The sequence below is a fragment of the Rhodnius prolixus genome, unplaced genomic scaffold (genome assembly GCF_049639745.1).
Source record: "Rhodnius prolixus isolate KJV_2025 unplaced genomic scaffold, Rpr scaffold_13, whole genome shotgun sequence".
NCBI lineage: Eukaryota > Metazoa > Arthropoda > Insecta > Hemiptera > Reduviidae > Rhodnius > Rhodnius prolixus.
In genome coordinates, this window is record NW_027411583.1 from 7,677,259 (window position 1) to 7,696,405 (window position 19,147).

General features: G+C 32.0%; 1 protein-coding gene across 1 annotated transcript in view; it reads right to left on the reverse strand.

The window, feature by feature from the left end:
* Positions 1-681: 681 nt before the first annotated feature.
* The window catches only part of LOC141448057 (uncharacterized), a 38,607-nt gene continuing 20,141 nt past the window's right edge, over positions 682-19,147 (reverse strand). Inside the window, exons 9-13 of the mRNA XM_074116102.1 lie at positions 17,873-18,013; positions 15,293-15,455; positions 13,660-13,746; positions 8,310-8,502; positions 682-1,357 (exon numbers count right to left, since the gene is read on the reverse strand). The gene's annotated coding sequence lies outside the window, so the exon portion shown is untranslated. The remainder of the gene's footprint in view (positions 1,358-8,309; positions 8,503-13,659; positions 13,747-15,292; positions 15,456-17,872; positions 18,014-19,147) is intronic.

Genomic DNA, 19,147 nt, shown 5'->3' on the forward strand with positions numbered 1-19,147 from the left:
GGCTGTACTATCTTTTAAGACGTCTTACAAGTGTTCAGGAAGAAAGGTGCAGTGGATTGTGATGAAGTTATATGTTAAGATGGAATTTTCTGTAGCAACTTGTGTGACGAAAAAAATGTTTTAAGTCTGTGTGAATGGTTTGGTTTGGTAATGTAGAAAGGAGTGAAAAATTTTAAACTACAAGAACTGGATCCTTTGGAGGTTTGAGCGTTTGGTTGAAACCCCAAAGTTCGATTCGCCATTAGCCCAGTCGGGCTTTAATTCACCGACATAAATAAGTCTTTTGTTAATCCGGTGTGAGTTCTGTTGTCTAGAAGTCTTTTCAGTTGTCGGACATGGGTGTCTGTAAAGTGTTAGTTACATAGATTTGAATGATAAGACATTGTGATGATCAGATGGAGTTTACAAGTGGGATCGTTTAAGTCAAATAGTTGCTACTTCTGCCCGCTATAAATTACAGTGTGTACTTTGATGATCTCAATAATGTATTAAAACCCCTTTAATTTATTTGATAAATTTGTAAAATTTATTTATATATATATTTTTAATTATGTTAGTTAGTTGTTAGTTGGGACAAAATAGTAGAATAGAATTAGAACCCTTAATCTCCTAATATACATTAAAAAATATATGTCACAGTTATCACTATAAATATTGTTTTTCTTTGTTAGGCTGGAATACCTGTATGGACTCCAAGAAATTGCTAGTCCCGTAACCTGCTTATGGACATTTAATTAGATAGATAATTGTACAATGCGCTTATTGAAAAATTCTAGAATTTTTGATTCGCTTGAAGAATATTTTTCATCTGATATTAAATATAATAATTTGTTAGATTCTAAATTTTTCTCTTCATAAAAAAATTGTTCCCAATGAATAAAAAAAACTTATAAAACATATAGTTAAAACAAAGAATAATTTTGTTTATATTAAATTTTTGAAATGAAAGCACGTAGTAACATTTTTTTTTATAAATAACAATGACGTGTCTATTTAGGATATGTTGTTATAGTAAAAAAAACACGTTTTCACGTTTTTTACAATCTCATTATAAATACAGTTTTTTTTTGTTTACGATATCAAATCTGTATATAAATAAAAGAATATGGACAGACACTAAAATTTGTATTCCATTTGTTTTACCTCTTAATATGTAATCTACGTAGGAAAATTCAGATCTCTTCTAGTTATAGATGTCCAGAGAAGAACTTGTACTGCTTGAGTCCTGGAAGATCACTTCAGAGCTTAGCTCTGCCGTCTTTCTTTTCCTTCTTGAGCTTCTCCCTTGAAGGATACTGTAGCGAAGGGTTGGAAGGTGTTAATCCTTGTAAGAAGAAGCAAATTTGAGATTGGGTACCTGGAAGGAATATTGAAAGACATTCGTAAAAAAAAAAAAAAGAAGCCCCCAATTAAGATGGTTGGGAAGAAATGAAGAGGTACTGAGAAGTATGGGAGGGAGAACATAGAAAAGACACTCTTTAAAGAGTAAAGTAGTTGATGAGGTGTTGTACGTTTTTGTAGGAGCAACTTGTAGGGACACAACTACCCGCGAAGGTTTTAGAAAGTAATTGTACCTTTAGAAGGGCTTGTAGCCCTTCCAGATATTTATTTTTAAAAAAAATTCTAGACTAATGTTTATTTATCATTGAATTGCAATCAGTTTTGAAGTAAAAGAAAGTAAAAAAATCAAAGAAATATTCAAATTATATAATAAAACGAAATATTATAACAGACAGAGCATCAAACAATGGATAAGACCTTCAACTGAATATATTGTTAATAGGCAGGTCAAATTCTCAATTCAATTCTAATCTAACAGACCTTTATGTAAATGGTGACATTAAAAACATATTTGGCATTTTTGTCTTTTGTTGCGTTTTTTTAAAAAAAATAACCTTCCCATACAAACCTGCTTGATCAAAAAGTGAGACCAAAAAAAGATAGAAGTACTGCTCACATGTGCCCAATTGTAAATAAATGAAATAATAACATAAAAAAATACACGGTTAGGAAGATGAAGAGAAAAGATGATAAGTCACCTTGGCCAAGAAAAATGTGATTGAAATATACAAAGTGATTTCATAAAAAAAAAAAAATAAAGGACTAATGAATAGTTGGGAACTTATTTGGACACTCGGCAGCCTTGTCTGCCATATTGCCACATTGCTGATGAGAACACCTTCTTAATTCAAGAATCATATAAAACATTTTTGGAATTATTATTAATGAGAAGAAATCTACTATTTATTGACTTTAAATTAATGACAAGTGCCTTGAAATATTCCTTTATTTATCAATGAATATTTCGAACAAAACAACAACCTAGACTGAACATTGCATTGTTATGTACGTCAGTAGTTAGTATGTTTGTAGGACATCATTATAATTTGTTGTTTTTGTTTGCTAAAGATGGCTTCTTAAGGTTCTACTCCAGATTAAAAAAAAAAAATTAAGAAGTGTCTGGAAGAGCCACAAGCACTTTTAAGGGGAGTTATACTTGCTACCATTCCCTCTTGAGGAATTGGGACCTCTTCAACGATTCTCCACTTTCGTGGGCGTGACATCTTTACCTTTTCATTCCCATGCAGCTCAGTGTCTACTTCAATACTACCTAATAATCTTAATCGGGAAGATTTCCTCAAAAGGGTATTTTTTGGAGTACTGCTTCTGTTGCTGCATCTGACGCTGATGTCCCAACCAATTCAACTGACTTTTCCTTTACATACGACACCACGTCTAACTCAACCGTACCTTAAATCACAGCTCAGGGTTTACCCTTACAATTGTAGTTTACCTTATTTTATTGATTATATTGCTTTTATTAGTCCCACTTTGTGTATTTAGAACTAACGGATGGTATTATTGAACACAAACTACACATACTCCACTACATAATTCTACCCTCGATTCTTGATCTTATCCCACCACCTAAGTCGTATGTTATAACTTAAGAATTAGCCATCCAAGAATGACGATGTTTTCAGCACCAGATTATTCCTAACATTATTTATTTCTAAACTTTCGAGGCCATAATATATTATTATTATTATAGAAATCTGTTTTAAGATCAGTTGCAGTTGATATCCATTTTATAATACAAAATAATTATTGGTTCAGTAACTTCCAGCTTTTCCAAATTTGAAGAAAATTGGTCAAATTTACAGAAAAGCACCGAGAGAATGAGAAAACAATATTAAAAATCACTTCTTCACTTATCAATCTTCAGAGACAATAACTCAAGAAGATTAAAAATGAATGATAAATAAATAACAAAAATAGGTCAAATAATTATAACTAATATGTGGACATCCATCACAGTTTGATGACGTAATTTTCACCTTGTTGCTAAGAACTTAATTAGGCGTTATACAAGCAAAAGTTGCCTAAAATAGCTCGCTATTTAAAATATTTTTATAAATTTTTTGTTGCGTTTAAATTTATAAATATTTTTTTTTATTTTTTGTAAACACACATACATCTTGGATGAATTTTCTTAATCATTTCTAAAAGAGAATGTGATTTACTTCCTGCTAGTTCCGTTAAAGGTCAGAAATTCTTATTTATGACAACTTTCTTTCTCTCTTAACGTTGATATTACACTGGGAATGTCCCAAAAGAACTTTCCAACTTTCAAATTTGCTTCTGGCTAGATTAAGTATACAGAAAGGTCCAAAAATTAATGGATCAGAATTAGACAGAATTGTCATTAAACTTCTCTATTCTAATGGTCATCTTAGTGTGCATCAAACTATAAAATAAGATAGTTCTTCTTAAAAAGTAAGCCGAAATAACAAATAAAAACAAAATAATAAAGATTCAAATGGATAGACAAGAGAAATTTCAAATAACCATTAACGAACCAATAGTAAATTCCTTCCTAGGAGCTTCTTACAGCTCACTGTCCGGTGATGGACAGTGTTGTCTGTAACGAGAGAACACTGTCCGGAGGCCGGCAGTGCACTGGAAAAAGCTCCGGGCGCTAATAACCTCAGCTGTTGATGCGCAAAAAAAAAAAAAAAAAATAGTAAATTCAAGCTCAAGTTAATTTGGTTAACGTCTTGGACAGTAGCTCCAAATGTAACGTATGGTCCCTTAATATTAAACCAAATCATTGTCTTCTAAAGCACTATAGCACTGGGTTTGGTTCAGATATGGGAATTGTGCTAAGTTAATGAAATTAAAAGAACCCATTGCAGTTTCTTTAAACTGTAACTCGCTAAAAGTAAATCAAATCTTATAATAAGATTAGATTAAAAAGGAGGCCTCATTATCAGTTTGTTTATCTTTAAAGGAAATTAAATTATCTATTTTTAGATTAAAAAATGTCACCAACTAGATACCGTACAATTTACCTTAAAAAAAAAAGCATCTGTTGCCAATACGTACATCCAGGACTGCAAAACATATATTCTCAACTTTACGAGCAGAATTGCCTGTGGATTTGCTAATCCACCCAAAAAAAATATATCAACTGTAGACCCTAGGTGAATAGTACGAGTTTCAAGCTTAGTAGTTTGTATTGTTCGGCTGGGATGCCAGCACAGAGACCAAGATCCATGAAGGGGTGGCTAAACAATTGTGTGGTCTATTCCATAAAAATATTTGTTTTTTTTGATAAACAGGAAAGAGCAATTGATGTAAATCCGGTAGAACTGTAATTACGAAAATTCAGCTTCATTCTAAATTTGCGATAATTTTGTTCATTAACACTTGCTGCCGTTGATGCTACAAGAACCCAGTGTCTTGTTTTGCCACAATTCAGTGATGTCTAATGAGAGAGAAAGTTTGATAGAACGAGACTTTGAATATAAACAAGGCTCGAAATTATCCCAGGTCTAAAAATAGACTTAGCGCACACTAAAATTAAAAAGGTCGAGTCTGGTTTGTTTAACTATAAAATCAACAGATGTTTAGTGAGTGAAGAGTTAGCGTTGTAAAAATAGTCTACTGGGAGTTGGAAGACTGAAGAAGTCAGGTTTTAAAAAATATAAACACCGTACTGTTATAACTTATAATTAAGGTAAAAAGTTAGTATAAAATAGCTTGGTTGTCTATTCTTCTAGTACAATTGCTGTTGAAAGTGGCTAAAGAATAATTAAGTGAAGCAGATGATATTTTTAATTGTAGAATCTATTTTAGAAGCTCAGGAAATTTCAGACAAACATTGTCATACTAAACATGACTTTAGTCAAATTGGTTCTTAAAATTTTCCTTACGAACGAGGATCCTAAAGAAGAATAAAAAAAAGAAAAGTAATTCTCGGATTTTAAACGCATTGTGAATTTTGAGAGACCATTAAAGCATTGAGAATTTTGGGAAGCCAATTAAATGAAAAATTAAGAGATTTTTTTTTCCCCTTCCTAGATCGGTCCTACAGGCAGATAGGGATCATCTTATGGGTGATTGTGCGAGAAAAAAAGTTGGTAACTCACACTCTAGAACTAGATCACGGTTGCAGTATAAGATCAAGTAAATTGGCAAAGACTAATTGAAAATGCAGCACTCAGAGAAGAGTTATAAGCGTCATGTTATAAGTAGTGTAGATTACCTCACATTATTGTGAAATATAACTGGTCCTTGAGTACACTACCTAAATTGTACTCATCAACATGTCAACAAGAAAGACTTCAAGATTTATTTAAAAAAATAAAAAATAAGATGACATTTTTGACGAGTTGAATAGTCAAATGAATGTTATTGTAAAGGCTCCTTCTAAAACTCCCAAACATTTTTTAATTAAATACATCTTCAAATATGTCTTAATTATTTTATTTAAACAAATATTAATCAATTCTAAGAAACTTCACGAAATCACCCTCAAGAAAATTCAAATTATGTAATAATATAATTAGGTAATCAATGATTGTTAATACTTAAATATTAAAATCAAACAATACACATTAAGTAACAAATTGTTAATAAAATTAACTTAATCATTTAAATGAAATAATTAATTCTTTTTAATCAATAATTGAGTTACCCTTTCTTTAAATTCCCGGCACGTACAGATCTCTTGCAAGCTATAGATAGATCTGACAAAGAAGCGTCATCCAAAATGTATAAAGAAAAAAAGGAAAAACTCCTGCCCTATTCAGTCCACGAACAAAACGAGAATATAGAGTATGACCACAAAGAAATAGTTTACCTTGAATCTAGAATCTCGAAGAGAGGAATTTAATCTGGTAATTCGTATTATCATTGTCTCACATGATGAAAGATCTTCAGCTAGTTTTTGCAATGTGGCGTAACAGTACAAAATTTTTCTTTTAAAATGTCCCAAATAAAATAATATAAGACTGAAGGTTGGTTTATTAAGTAATGTTAAGCTTTATTAAGAGTCAATGAAACTAGAACATTCCAGTTTCTTAAGTTATAGAATCTGTTAATGCTATTATAAAGTTTATTTTTACGTGAAATAAATTTATTGCGTTATGAAACATGTTTGTTTTAAGATTAAATATTTGTTGACACTTGTTTGAATCTTAAGATTAAAAGTCTTCATAGTCGAATGAATTTTTAAAGATGAGTAGAATTATATAATCATCCTATCTATTAATAAATTGATTTTTAAATGAAAAGTTATTGATATACTTTTTTTATCAGTTTTCTTTTTTAAAAAAATGAAGAAGTATTTTCACAAGGCTTGTCTTAATTAAAATGAGCAGGACAACTAGAAAACCGAATATTCATTCAATAGAAAGAACGCTACAGCATTTATCGCAGTTAAATATGGGCGACTTTGAAACCTTACCGAATTCAACCATTATTGCCGATGAAATGACGTCAATTTTTTTTTTAATTTATTCTTAACAAGCGCACGGAGGTCTTCAGCAGTTTTATAAAAACAAATTATCCCAACATTAGACACGAACAATATTTATACTGTACCCCATAGATCCTGTAGAAGTAGCTGAACTTAATTTTTTTTTTTTTCTATAATCATTTTAAAGACTTATGACATCTGCGACGATGATAGTGACCTCAAGTGACCAAGGGAATTGGGGCTGCAGCGTTAGGGTCAAGAACCAAGTACTCGAAACCGTTAGGGAAAGTTAGCTAGTCTTTTCCAGAGTGAAATGCAATAGATTCTTAAATCATAATTTTAAGAGAATTCCAACCAAAAGTACCACTATACTGAAATGAATTTTCATTTTTCTGGGACTTTTTCGAAAATGCACCCTACTATTTTTCTAAATTTCATTTCAAGGCATTTATCATTTCAGCGTAATGTGAAGTTTTGCAACCTGCATTATGTTAGTTAACAATTAAATTTGTTTTAATACTAGAATTCGAAAAAAGGTATAAATGAGAATCTCAGATAATTGTAGAGAAACTCATGCAAACAAGAATTTCGTCATTCACAATAGCCGTAATCTTATCGCGAATAATACGCCAAGATGACTCCAAAGTTGACCTTGAACATCATATTTTAAGATTTGACATAACAATTAACAGAAGACCTTGTTCAAGGAGAATTAAATTTTAATGACACTGTACAACACCTATGGAGGGAATCCCCTTTTTGTGCATATCTAATCAGTTTGTATAAAAGATAATGGGAAGAGGAGACACGTCATAAATTGTAATTATAGCATTTTCAATAAATTTTTAACTCTCCAAACACTTTTAAAACTATTGTAACTAGCAACTTTTATAAAAATGCAATAATGAGTTGGATAAGACCAATCCCTGCTTAGATTGGATTTCACCAATTTGGCTGGAGAAATGTCGAACGAATTATTATGTGGAACAATGGGCAAGCCTTGTACCCCACGACAACGCCAACAAGACAAGAAGCTTCACGAACTGATCTAACTTTCGTACAGCCTGGTTCCCTTATTTTTTTTTTTTTTTTTTTTTTTTTTTTTTTTTTTTTTTTTTTTTTTTTTTTTTTTTTTTTTTTTTTTAGGAGGGGAGGCAACCTATGAAATCTGAAGACATTAGAAATGGATGGTGGTGTTATTTGTAACTGCCGGTCCCCATAATGGTGCTGAAGAGGAATACTCCCTTTGTAGAATATATCCAGAAAGGCATTAGATGGGAAGATTTTGAAAACAGCAGACCTTTATCCTTAACTACCAGCATAATCTAAGAGTTCGCGAAATTTAAAAATTGAGCAAAGAGGGAAGCAAGCAATTGAAGCACCTAACACTCTCCTGAGGAATAAAGAAGTTATAAAGGAGACTAATGGAGAAGATGGGCCAATTTCTATTGGACTATTATTATTATTATTATAATTGAACTATTAAAAATGTTTTGTTAATAAACGTTAATTCTAAAATATAGTTAGATAGAACAATCATGACAACCTGAAACTGTAGAGTACAAATTTAGCAGCGCTTGGTCCTCTGAAGTGTGATTGTGCTAAGCCGCCTGATGTATTCTGGTATTAGGTTCGATTCTTGGTCTTGATCTTCCACTTTATTTAACGAGCTCAAATGAGAAAATTACAGCTACACGCCTCCGTCCATGACACTTGATCGGTTGTTGGACTAAAGCAGTCTGAAAAATGATATTTACATCAATTAATATTAATATAAAGTACATATAGTATAAGTAAAATGTCAAATTTAAAGAAACTCAGTAAAGCAAATGAGCTATTGTACAAAATAAATTATTATACAACTTTTAACGATTTTTTATTCCCCAAAGAATTTTTGAAGTTTCTAGAATTTTATTTTGTAAATTGCTATAAGAGAAATTCGAATGCTGCACTAGATTTTATAGCTAGTCAAATTCACAGCTACCAAGTTAAATTTATTTACAATTTTCGTTTTTTAATAATAGAAACAAACATGACTAAATGTATCAATTTTTTTTTTAATCAAGAAAATTTCTGAGCCTAAAGTAGTTACTTTTACTTTACAGAGTCCTTAAAACCAGTATTCTCAATGAAAATTCAACTTCAATTAAATCTGATTATTTTGAAAATATGCTCATAACATTTGCTGTCATTTGAATGTATTTTGAGCTTAGAATGTATTACTCATCAGTAAAGAATTGTTGGACATAAAGAAGTGTTTTGTTTTTTTTGCAATCAAATAAAAACACAATTAAGACAATGATTAAAACTATTTAAATAAGTATGAGTCACTATTTAATGCCCTCCAATTTATTGAGAAATTAAACAGAGAAAAGTAAAATTATCAACTTTCGAGGCCGTTTGACACTTATATGTCCTTGCCAAAGGTCTGAGACTGCAAAACCATTAATCTATACGAACGTGATTACGTGCACTATTTTATTATATGATAGGCACTACTTTGTCCTCCCACAATTAGTGCTACCTGCATTTTGTTGTTATTTACATATTATTAACGAATTACATGTTTTTTGTTATTTTCGTAGCCATTTCATGCCTTTTTATTTTATTTATTTTATTAAAATCTTTAAACAGCTTTTTTTTTAATCAGTTGAAAAACTTGCTTAATTTCAAAACAACGTTTACATTTCTAAATTTTTAGTTGTAAGTGGATGTATTGGAATAGTATCAATTAGTTTAAATTTCACTCTAATTACAATTACACGCCTGCTGCATTGGAGGCTCCACGCATTCACGCCATTGCTATCTATCAGGTTGCACCTTGGACTAGAAATGACTCTCTTCAGATAAGTACATCTAAGTACTTGAACCCATTAACTATCTCTACAGGCCTCTAACTGAAGTAGGTAATTGTTGGTAATGCCATTAAAATCTTCTTTTTATTTTTTTTTAGCGTTAATAGTTAGCTAGTTCCCGCAGGGATGCTAAGAAGAAGTGGCTAATCTACTCTTTTCTAGAAATGCTCTACTAGAGACTTTCTTAGAGACTACTATCCATCCCCTGCGATTGTCGTGAGAGTAGCTTGATAAATGCCATTTCAATCTTTCTAAAAGATCTACTATAGCAACCTAAAGTGTCAATGTTTATGTTCGGAAATCTGAGAAGATGAAATGTAAACGAGTTGGTGTGTGGATGAGCTAGATATGAATTTTGTGATGGATGGAAAAATATAAAAAAAACAATGAGTCCCTGAAGAAGTAAGTGGCCACCTAACAAGACCCTGAAGACAAGGAACTTTAAGTCTGAAGGAAGTGATTTTGAAGCAAAATCTACTACAGACCTAAACAAGCTATTGTAGCACACTTCTGCAAATAGAAATACAGTAATTACAGATGTTACAGATAACAATAATGTAAAAGAGAAAGTGAGCTAGCTTTCAATCTCTAGAGACTGAAAACGGATTCTACGGACTCACTACACTGCCAACTGGTTATGGCTGGGCTATCTGCGTGTACACAAAATTTTCTCAGCTATTCTAATCAGTACAGCAAAATTAGCCAACTGGTAAGTGGGCAAAACCCCTATGGGAGAATAAAATAATAACTTACATTCAGGTCAACGTCGACCTAAATTTTTTTATCAGTCTGTCGTTACAGTGTTTGAACATTTCTGCTAATGAATTCTATTAAAATTTTTACTTTTAGTTTTGTAATTAAATGCAAATGTAATCGATATGTATGTAATTTATTGTTTTTAATTAAAGTTATTAATTAAAGAAAATACTTTCACGCCGGTAAAATAACATTAAACCTACATAAAATGCCCAAAACATGGTGAGAAAATGTTTTCATATCATTTTCGTTGTCCATGCCGACTTCATCAAAAAGAAGTAATTTCACTAATTTTGTAAATTTGTAATAGAGAATTACAGGATTATGATAATACACCAAAAAAATACTTCCACCATTGTTCACCTAAGAAAAGAACTACTTGTAATGGTGTTTGAGGAGATGTTGGTTGTAGATGTTGATGGATAAATAACACTTTTAGTATCGGTATAAGACTTTGTATATTTATATGACTGACTGCCAAGGACTGTATACTTTACACTACAAGAACAGAACAGACTGACTGACGTGGCTAAACGATGTGTACAACTCAAGTGTAAGACTTTGAACAGAATATCAGAATCTCCGAATCACAGAATTTCCTTTTTGACTTTCCTCTCGTTCTTATATACATTCGCCGAGCCTCCCTTCTCTGTGTCGATCAGAGCTTTAACTTTTTTGATTTTAATTTGGATGTTGATTAATAAATTATTTGAATCGTTGAGTGCCGGGATCAAGACCGTGGTAGCCGTTCGTGAAAACGGCTGAGCGCCTAATCGTTTTTTGAATAATTGAACCAGCATGCCTTTGCAGTATGGCCTCGTTTTTCACATATCTGGCATGTTGGCGGAACCCATCTATTCGACGTATTGCCAGTATTAAATTTGTTATTATTATTATTGCTGTTATTATTACTATTATTATTATTGTTGGGCATTTGTTGTTTGAAATAGGGCCTACTTTGCCTGAAGGTACGATGGTCTGGCTTAAATTGTGGCTTTTTGCCAAAATTAGTACGCGCTTGTTTATTATTATTAAAATTATTATTTTTGTTGTTGCAGTCGCGGTTCCAGTGGTTGCCTTGACAAAATTTACAAGGCGAAGGTGGTTTAGAAATAGAAACTCGCCTTCTTTTATTTTTCACAACTTGAAATTTTTGTGTGCATTCCGAGTTCCAATGGACGCCGGAACAATGTTTGCATGGCGAAGGCGGTTTGTCAGAAGACTGTATTGGCGAATCTGCCTTTTTGATGGCAAATATCGAACCTTGAGGTTCTGCACTTTGTATGTCCCTGAGGGCTGTTGCATAAGTTTGAGCCTCATCAAGGTTTTTGGGGAGTTTAATTTGGACTTGGGCCTTCATGGCACTTGGAAGTGATTTTATGAAGGCGTCTGTTGTTAATTTTTCTACTAGATTTTGTAGCGTTTGTAAGGGATTTTGTTGAGCTTTAAATAAGAGCGATGTGGAAATGTGCTTTATTCTGTCAGCAAAAGCTTCCAGAGTTTCTGATGGATTTTGTTGCAAGCTCGTTATTTGCTGCAACAATACCACGGGCGTTTTTTCTTTTTTAAATCTGGCAATTAGACTTTCCGTTGCTAGTCGGTATGTTAAAATGACGTTATCCCACCGCTGCCACCAATGTAATGGTGTTTGAGGAGATGTTGGTTGTAGATGTTGATGGATAAATAACACTTTTAGTATCGGTATAAGACTTTGTATATTTATATGACTGACTGCCAAGGACTGTATACTTTACACTACAAGAACAGAACAGACTGACTGACGTGGCTAAACGATGTGTACAACTCAAGTGTAAGACTTTGAACAGAATATCAGAATCTCCGAATCACAGAATCTCTCAATGAGGGAGTGCTGTTGAATACACCTTCTGAAATTGCTGAAATCATATTTCCATCCAATCTGAGAACCTGTAGTAAACTTAATCCTTTAAAAGTACCAGTCTGGATCTCCTTGAGTCTGTTGTTAGACATGTCTAAATGAAATAGATGCTTGCAGCCATCCCATGAGCCTTCAACTACAGCGTGCACTTCGTTGTTTCCCAAGTTTAATTCTTGGAGCGCAGCCAGACCGTAAGTCCAACCTCTTGAAACTACTCTAATTCGGTTATGATCCAATTTCAAGGAACGAAGAGAATAAAGGAGATTCTGTGATTCGGAGATTCTGATATTCTGTTCAAAGTCTTACACTTGAGTTGTACACATTGTTTAGCCACGTCAGTCAGTCTGTTCTGTTCTTGTAGTGTAAAGTATACAGTCCTTGGCAGTCAGTCATATAAATATACAAAGTCTTATACCGATACTAAAAGTGTTATTTATCCATCAACATCTACAACCAACATCTCCTCAAACACCATTACATACTGGACTGCCAGTACTGTAGTAATTACACAAAACCTGTACACAGTTTTATCAGCAAATTGATTGGATATCTCTTCAGACAGGTGAAAACCTAATGAAGAAAATTCAGAATACTGTACTCGTTTTGACAATACCACCATGAGCTCCCAAACGGGTCAACTTAATGAAGAAATTTTTTCGTTCCTCATTCACTATCAACAGCCTGCTCTATGTTTTAAGGACTTGAATCAGTTATGCATGGTTCGCTTGGAAATTACTAACAGGAGGTTTTTCGTAAATCTAAATTTAGTGTGTTTTGCTGATTTACTGGCAAAAGGAAAGGTGTAATCGGGCAACGTTTGTATGCACAGTTTCTCACTAAGTTCGAAGTTTCCGAAAATTTAATTTTTGAATTGCCTGGGCCTACGAGAACACACACTTACTCTAGCCTAATAGAAAGAAATGTAGGAATTTTGCAAGAAGATACGAGTACATACGACCGTAGTCTTGATTAAGTTTTAGTGTCAACAGCACCAAGTAATAGCTGTCTACGGGAACAATGACTTTTAACCAGTTTACCTTCAACAAAGAATCTAAAAAAGTTGACTACAACTGAAATGAGAGTAACCTTGAAGTGTAAAACCATCAAAATTCATTCAACAAGATCAGGGCTTCCTACAATTCTTCGTCGTTCTTTATGAAAATAAAAATAAATAAATCTATCGTAGAAAACTTTTACTATTGCTCTAAAATTTCAAACTCTTTCTAACTATGATTTTTTACTTAAACACAGTTACTCATAACATCTGAAATGACAAGACAAGTAGCGTTACTCTATAACAAAAGTGCAATTAATTCAACGTTTACAGAAAATCGTATGCATTTTTGTAAAAATCTCAAAAAAATAAATAATCCATAATTGCTACTAACGGTAGAGATTAGCGTCTTTAAACTCAGAATTTTGGTCATACTTCTAAGCCTCCTCCATCGGGTTCCCTTCGTATTATACTAGAGCCACTGAAAAAGACAAATAACTATTATATAAAGTCTTAGGATTGGAAAAAAAATTTTTTTGAAAACGTTTTTAATGAACCTATTCAGTAAAGTAATTCTGGTTAAAAGTTTTTTCTACATAAATTTCAAGGCACCCTCCCAACTTTTTAAAAAATTATAATTAAAAGTTTAAAACGTACTTTCTGTGAGTGCTTGATCGTGATTTTGTAAGTTATAAAACACTTCTGACAAGTCTAAAAGAAAACAATTCGAAGCCGTGGGAATAGTTTGTATATTTTTAAAAGTTTTCGCAACTAAAGTTTAAATTTAAAAAACAAATTCAAAACAGTAAGATTAAAATAAATAGAGACAATATTATCTAATCTCTTTAAAAATAAAAGTCAATTTCTAACTTCAACAAATGATCCAAACTTTTTTATTAAAGACTTACACCCAACAGTTAAGAATCCAAAATATAAAATCAGAGAAAGAATTAGAAAAGTAAACATCGTAACAAATTGTAAGAGTACCTCATGCAAGCTTTGTTCCTCAGAATTTTGATGTGTTTTTTGGGTTTAATGTTCATTTTTACTTCTCCAGGGGCCAATAATTTTATTTCTTAATAAATTAGCTCGTAAAATCTCAGATATAAGTCATTATTAGTAATTTATTACAGCAATGAAACAAATTTTATCAAGTTAAAGTAACGTCATATTTACACTGACGTAAATATGTTAATAGCGACATAAAATTATATTTTTTTTATTAATAGAACATAAAATTAAGGTAATTATAATTATAGCGTTCTAATTTAGAATAGAGGTTTAAAACAAAGAAGAAAAAATAGGGTATTCAATAACTAAGACAACTTCCGATTCCCATTATCCACTTACTCTTATCCAAGAAATCCTCTACAATAAACCTCTTCTCTCATTTCTGAATCTATCCTATCCTTCCAATCTATTTCGGATATCTAACTCTTCATCTACGTCCTATAATATAGGAATCTCTCGCTGCCAATTTTTTCAAACATGCCCACACCAGCTTCTAGGTTTTTATGTTTACAATTCTCTTTTCGGGCATTATTACACTTCGAATATCCAAATTTTAAACACAGTCAAGTTTGGAGAGTCCTGTAGAACGGCAGAAAAAATCCATTTCTGTGACAAGTAATTGTCTGAACTCTTTTTTTCTTTAAAGACCACATTGCCGTTCATAGCCCCAGTTTACCATAACATCTATATAGATTAAGCGTCATAAATATAGATGAAGATAAGATTATTTTGATAAATTATAAAACCAATCAAAAAGTACTTAAATAAGACAAAACACTAGGTTTCAACAAAGACTTTAAAGCATGGACAAAGCCGTCTGCCATTCCTGTCCATTATGCTCGTATTATATATGTTAGTTTGAAGCAAAAAGATCTATTAGTCTATGAATTGCATCTTATTATTATTACTTAATTATTTAAAATTTACAACTGCAGAACCACAATAGTCCTGCACAAGTAAAAATAGGTGATAAAAGAGGCGTTAGAGTAAATATTTCAAATCAATATTTTACTAACCTACATTTCCGAGGAAACAGAGCGGCCAGCGTCACTTTAGACGTCGGATATGATAGTGGAGATGAGAGCTGATGAATCAGTGGATAACCAGTAGGGCAAGGAAGAAATTTTTTGTAGCAAGATAGATTCTTGACGCATGTTATGATCATAATTGATGGTTCTGCTGGAAACATAAATATGGAGCATAAGTATCTTGAATCTTATTTAATAAAAATTAAATTTTGTAGTTATTACATGCCAAAAAACAATTATGTAATTATTTTGTTAATTCAGGTTAATCTTTTCCATTTAAGATATCAACAAGGAGCAGATGAGGACAGCTAGGTACTTCATACTAAGAACTGGAAAGAAAGTGTTTAACTCTGTTCAATTCTTTTAAGTTACTGCACTCATTATCGTAATACCTGCACGGTATAAAATTGAGACTGAAAAGCTCTATTCTAAACTTTGTCACGTTCTTAACAAAATTTATATTTTCATTCTTGAAAAATAGTATTAACGCTATTCTAGCAGGGTATAAAGGGTATAATGTACTGCCTTTCTTGCTCTATCCGCCCACATGAGCTATACAATCATGAAAATAATTGGGTCCACAGGATCCATGACTTCGCATTGTTTCAAGTTTAATCTGAAGAAATGTATTCTTGTGATTGTTCACTCAGATTTACCAATATATGATTATAATTGGGTAAATAAACAATAAATGTCAACGACAATGTTTCTGAATTGCCATTTATCAGTCTCCCCCCCTCCGGTAACTCCTGATGAGTTACCCAACACGTTTTCGTAATGTAGGACCTCCCCCCCAACTATTACCCTGAAAAATTACATAATTCTAAATCTAGTCTAGTCTTCCCGTTAGTCATATTTCTAGGTCAAATATTAGTTTCTAAAAAGGTTAGAAATACAATATTCAAAAAGTAGAAATACAAAATAGAAAATATTCTAGAATAGATAACAAATTGAATAATATGAGCAAATAAAAATTAAGTGTACACACTTTCTCTTCACGCAACTATGGACAATTTCTTTTGAATTTAAAATTTTTACTAAACGTAGTAAGTAAATTAAGTGACTTTTTTTTTTACTTTCTCGCATTGCCAAACTTTTTCGATAACATTCATCAGAAACTCACATTTTAAAGTGCCTTGACTAAGTTACTCTATAAGGGATTGTTTGTGTCTGTCGGCGGAGAGATCTGAAGTAAAAATAGCTCTGCCATAAATCTCCAACTCTGTGTGAAAGGACAGATTCTCCTCTAATATCTATTAACTAACACTAGCTTCCATATCATTCTTGGAAGATGGCACAACAGGCTATAAACACATCCTCTACAGGATCTACAAACGCTATTCTCAGCTGACAACGTCCAGAGAAAGAGAAATAAACCTAAAATTAGGTCAGACGAAAACATGACTCACGATTTCTTCTGGTTATCTTCGGCATGACAGATCGTTGCCAGGTTCAGGTCGAAAAATGATGAAAAAGGTCCTGGACTTTGTAAGAATTATATACTATAGGTACTGGACCACCTAAAGGATGGTGGGATGAACATCTCTGGCGACAGGGCATTGAGGTACAGCTGGTGATCCAATAGTAACAATAAAAAAAAAACAGCTGTCTGCTACTTTATGGCAAAGCCTGATCAATTAGCCTTTTTTGTACCTATGTAGCTTTGCGAGAATCGATTTGAATGATATTATAATAATACTTGGAAGATTAAAAATTATAATAAAAATAATAATAATAATAAAAGCCACTTTTAGAAAATTGCAAGCAATGAAAACATTTTTATCTTGAGGCATACTTTTTTACAGTTTTTAAAATTATTTAAATTGTTTTACAATAATATATCCTTTAGTTTCTTCTAAATTACTCTTTTCACAAAATATGGATGAAGATTTTAGAAAACCACTTTAACGAAAGTAAAGTGGTACTTGAACAAATTATTTTAAATTTTATTCAGACTGATAATTCATTTAGTAATTCTGTTTTTACAATTAATTGAGCCAATAAAACCAATTTTTGTTTTTTTTTAAACAAATATTCTGAAGAATACTATTTTTAAACCACATTTACTGAAATAATTTACTATTTATGTAACTATTTGTTTCTAAACAAGAATTTCTAAATTTGAACGTGACTGGTCATGTTAACTAGCACGCTCTCTCACAAGTTTTAGCAAGAATTTGATTTATTTTTTTTGTAAACTAGAAGCCTGGTATAATCTACTCACGTCTTAATAACTAATAAAGAATTTTCTCTCGTGGAAAATGGCATTCTTTTTAAGATAAAACAATTTTCCCACAAATATGTGGGTTTCTCGACTGGACCAGAGTTAAACGCACAGCCAATGTGAAGAAGATAAGACAGAATAGTTTTACTTTATGCCCCCTGATAAAGCAGCCCTTCTGACAGTTTCCCTCAAAAACCGAGATACACGCTACTGATCATATCATATTCCAACTTCCAAATCACAATTCTTATTTAATATTAAACTTTCATTTCTACTTTACAAATTGCCTTTCGGTCCACCAGTAAAAACTCTTTAATTGCAACCCATTCAGAGAAAGAACTTACTTCTTGTCACTCTTCCTTATTCCTCAGCATGTTTAGCTTTATAAGATGTTTAGCTTAAAGTCATCCTTTAGTATCCCATTGGGCTTCACTAATTCCATTCTTCTCCAAACTTTACTTTCTCTGTAACAAAATCTGCCACTCCTGCAACAGACCAGAACGTCCAATTATTCCAATGATATTAGTCTGTATAACCATATAAGAAAAAAAGTTACAGATCTCTGGCCAGGTCTTGCAGCCAAGCTACAGCTCTAGATTGGTGAGTTTCTTAAGATAAGGAACCGTCAGTGTATCAGTATCGTACACTTTCAATTACTTCTTCAGCGTGCTCTTTTTAAATGATTGACGGTAACCTTATAGCAACTCTTAAAACCTCATTACTCATTCATCCGCTAGGTTTTGAGTGAGAATCGATTTCTCTGCAACTATTTCTAAACATGGCCCTTTTTTTTTTAATTGCCTAGAACAGTTTGCTGAAAGGTAAACAACAGATGCTTGAATAAATTATAACTCTCCGGCAGGATAGTTGTATAAGGGTTGATCGTCAGAAATATTTCTAACAGCGAATGAATTCAACTTCCGCTTTAAATACATGGTCACTTTTAGATTTGTTTGGGGAGTGGTCACCTTTAATTTGTGTTGGAAGTTCGTAACTAATTTTCCCCTGACCTAGCAACCTTTATTCTGTTGCCATTCTCAAATTGCCCTTCGAAACCATACAAAATTCACCTTGTGATTTCTTTCTGATATAAGTCAGTCAATTTATTCTTTTCGGTAAAAGCTACAGAAACAATTTAAAAATAAGGTTCTATTTACATTATATTATAATTACTTAAAAAATAAATAAATAAGTGAGCATAGTTTTAGCGCGTAAATTTAAGGTATTCATTATTGGTAGGGGTCAAGTAAATTTTTTTTAAATGAAAATATGACCTACAATAAAAATAAAAATTGGGTCAATAAGCCACTATTGTCAGGTTAAGGTAGATAACAAAGTTATGGTTTTAAATTTTGCTCACATTTATCCTGTTTCTCGTCACGTAAAAACCCAACATGTCAGGTTTTTATCAAATTGTAATAAATTTATCTATATATAATACTACGTTGAAACATTCAAATTAAGTATTTCTTCAAGTAATATACTATTTTTATAGTTTTGAAAGAATTTTTGTTTTTTTTTTTAAATATATTTCCTTTTTTTTTTAGTTTTAGTTGAAGGATTGTTTAAAAAACGAAAAAACTAAAGATTAATTTACCTAGAACTTCAAAAATCAATTT